Source organism: Etheostoma spectabile, chromosome 21, assembly GCF_008692095.1.
Source record: "Etheostoma spectabile isolate EspeVRDwgs_2016 chromosome 21, UIUC_Espe_1.0, whole genome shotgun sequence".
Classification (NCBI taxonomy): Eukaryota; Metazoa; Chordata; class Actinopteri; order Perciformes; family Percidae; genus Etheostoma; species Etheostoma spectabile.
Genome location: NC_045753.1, coordinates 10043288 through 10046509, shown reverse-complemented (window position 1 = coordinate 10046509; position 3222 = coordinate 10043288). Strand labels below are relative to the sequence as shown.

The 3222-nt window shown below is 47.5% G+C and overlaps 1 protein-coding gene across 2 annotated transcripts in view; it reads left to right on the top strand.

The window, feature by feature from the left end:
- The window catches only part of slc16a5a (solute carrier family 16 member 5a), a 49105-nt gene that overhangs the window by 34548 nt on the left and 11335 nt on the right, over positions 1-3222 (top strand). The gene's annotated exons all lie outside the window — the stretch shown is intronic.

Sequence of the window (3222 nt, the reverse complement as noted above, 5' to 3'; positions counted from 1 at the left end):
GCAGCGGATCTACAGGTTTCTGGGAGTCTGTTCCAGATATGAGGAGCATAGAAACTGAATGCTGCTTCCCCCTGTTTAGTTATGGCTCTGGGGACAGAAAGTAGACCTGTCCCAGACCACCTGAGAGGTCTGGGGGGGGTCACAGTGTAGTAGCAGATCAGGAATGTATTTTGGCCCTAAACCGTTTAGTGATTTATAAACTAGCAAAAGTACTTTGAAAAAATCCAAACTCTTTTGAGGGACCAACAAGGAAGGCCAGTGTAAAGGAATTGAAGAAATAATGGTAAGTGATTGTTTGAATCCATGTCTTTCTTTTGGTACTTAGTGCGAAAAAATGGGAGTGATTGTGAATCCAGTTCTTGGTTTTGTGGACGGGTAGTGATGTGTCAGCTCTGGGCTGGTGAGGACGGAAGTGAGTGATGTGATCCATTCTCTTGGGTTAGTGAGGGATGGAGTGATTGGATCCAGTCTCTTGGTTTGTAGTGAGGGACCTGGGGAGTGATGTGAGACAGTCTCTTGGTCTTAGTGAGGGACTGGCCGGTGATTGTGATCCAGGTCTTCTTGGTGTCTTAGTGAGGAACGGGTAGGTGGATGGGAATCCAGGTCTTGGTCTTAGTGAGGACGGGAGTGATGTGATCCAGTCTCTTGATCTTAGTGAGGACGGGAGTGATGTGATCCAGTCTCTGGGTCTTAGTGAGAACTGGAGTGATGTGATCCAGTCTGCTTGTCTTAGTGAGGACGGGAGTGATGTGATCCAGTCTCTGGTGATCTAGTGAGGACGGGAGTGATGTGATCCAGTCCTCTGGGTCTTAGTGAGAACTGGAGTGATGTGATCCAGTCTTTGGTCTTAGTGAGGAACGTGAGTGATGTAATCCAGTCTGTTAGTCTTAGTGAGGACGGAGTGATGTGATCCAGTCTCTGTGGTCTTAGTGAGGACTGGAGTGATGTGATCCAGTCTCTGGGTCTTAGTGAGGACGGGAGTGATGTGATCCAGTCTCTTGGTCTTGTGAGACTGGAGTGATGTGATCCAGTCTCTTGGTCTTAGTGAGACGGGAGTGATGTGATCCAGTCTCTTGGTCTTAGTGAGAACGGAGTGATGTATCCAGTCTTTGGTTAGTGAGGACGGGAGTGATGTGTCCAGTCTCTTGGTCTTAGTGAGGACGGAGTGATGTGATCCGTCTCTTGGTCTTAGTGAGGACGGGAGTGATGTGATCCAGTCTCTTGTCTTAGTGAGAACGGGAGTGATGTGATCCAGTCCTGGTCTTAGTGAGGACGGAGTGATGTGATCCAGTCTCTGGGTCTTAGTGCGAACGGGAGTGATGTGATCCACTCTTTGGTCTTAGTGAGGACTGAGTGATGTGATCCATCTCTTGGTCTTAGTGAAACTGAGTGATGTGATCCAGTCTCTTGGTCTTAGTGAGGACGGGAGTGATGATCCAGTCTCTTGATCTTAGTGAGGACGGAGTGATTGATCCAGTCTCTGGTCTTAGTGAGAACTGGAGTGATGTGATCCAGTCTCTTGGTCTTAGTGAGGACGGAGTGATGTATCCAGTCTGTAGTCTTAGTGAGGACGGGAGTGATGTGATCCAGTCTCTTGGTCTTAGTGAGGACTGGAGTGATGTGCCAGTCTCTGGTCTTAGTGGGACGGGAGTGATGTGATCCAGTCTCTTGGTCTTAGTGAGGACTGGAGTGATGTGATCCAGTCTCTGTGTCTTAGTGAGGACGGGAGTGATGTGATCCGTCTCTTGGTCTTAGTGAGGAACGGAGTGATGTGATCCAGTCTCTTGGTCTTAGTGAGGACGGAGTGATGTGATCCAGTCTCTTGTCTTATGAGGATGGGATGATGTGATCCATTCTCTTGGTCTTAGTGAGGACGGGTGATGTGATCCAGTCTCTGGGTCTTAGTGAGGACGGAGTGATGTGATCCTCTCTTGGTCTTAGTGAGACTGGAGTGTGTATCCAGTCTCTGTTCTTAGTGAGAACTGGAGTGATTGATCCGTCTCTTGGTCTTAGTGAGGACGGGAGTGATGTGATCCAGTCTGTTAGTCTTATGAGGACGGAGTGATGTGCCTCTTTGGTCTTAGTGAGACTGGAGTGATGTGATCCAGTCTCTGGGTCTTAGTGAGGACGGGAGTGATGGGATCCAGTCTCTGGGTCTTAGTGAGGACGGGAGTGATGGGATCCAGTCTCTTGGTCTTAGTGAGGACGGGAGTGATGTATCCAGTCTCTTGGTCTCAGTGAGACGGGAGTGATGTGATCCAGTCTCTTGGTCTCAGTGAGGACGGAGGGATGTGATCCATCTCTTGGTCTCGTGAGGACGGAGGGATGTGATCCAGTTCTCTGGTCTTAGTGAGGACTCGAGCAGCAGCGTTCTGAATCAGCTGTAGCTGTCTGATTGATTTTTTAGGGAGACCTGTAAAGACCCCGTTCAGTAGTCAGTCTACTGAAGATGAAAGCATGGACCAGTTTTTCCAAGTCCTGCTGACACATAAGTCCTTAAACCCTTGATATATTCTTAAGGTGATAGTAGGCTGATTTTGAATTGTCTTAATGTGCTGTTAAAGTTCAGGTCTGAGTCCATGACTACACCCAGATTTCTGGCTTTGTCTGTTGTTTTTAACATTGTTGTTTGAAGCTGAGCGCAGACTTTTAATCGTTCCTCTTTTGCTCCAATAAATCAAGACGAGTAAACACGGTGAGGTGATACATGTATATTGCACTTTCAGTTCTTGGGGTTTATTGCGCATTAGTCTCACAGAGGGAGGAGATGGGGAGGAGGAGGAGGGTTGGGCACTTTATATCCTAAGTAGATACAGAATAGTATTAATTGTGATGTTTTCAATGTTTTTCTTTGAGGCCACTTTTGCAAAACCTTGTTCTGAGAACACCAAGGTTCAGTAGGTCCAGGTATTATCCCTGTCAGTACTTTGCAGCGCCGTTGCCTAACAACAAAGGCACGTGTTGAATCTTGGCACCCCCGTCGGTGACCTTTTACCGATATACCCCGCTGTATTTAGCCCCGGGGCTTCAGAATACTGAATGTGAAACCTTTTCTTCACACAAAGTGAGGGATGGATGGAGGTAACTGATACATTTGCCCTGCAGCGCAGCTTATTTTCATACTAGCGCAACATAAATCAGTTATATGGGTCAACTAACGGCTCAAGTTGAGTTAAACACCATGTGCACACACACAGTGAGAGAGACAGAGAGAGAGAAAGA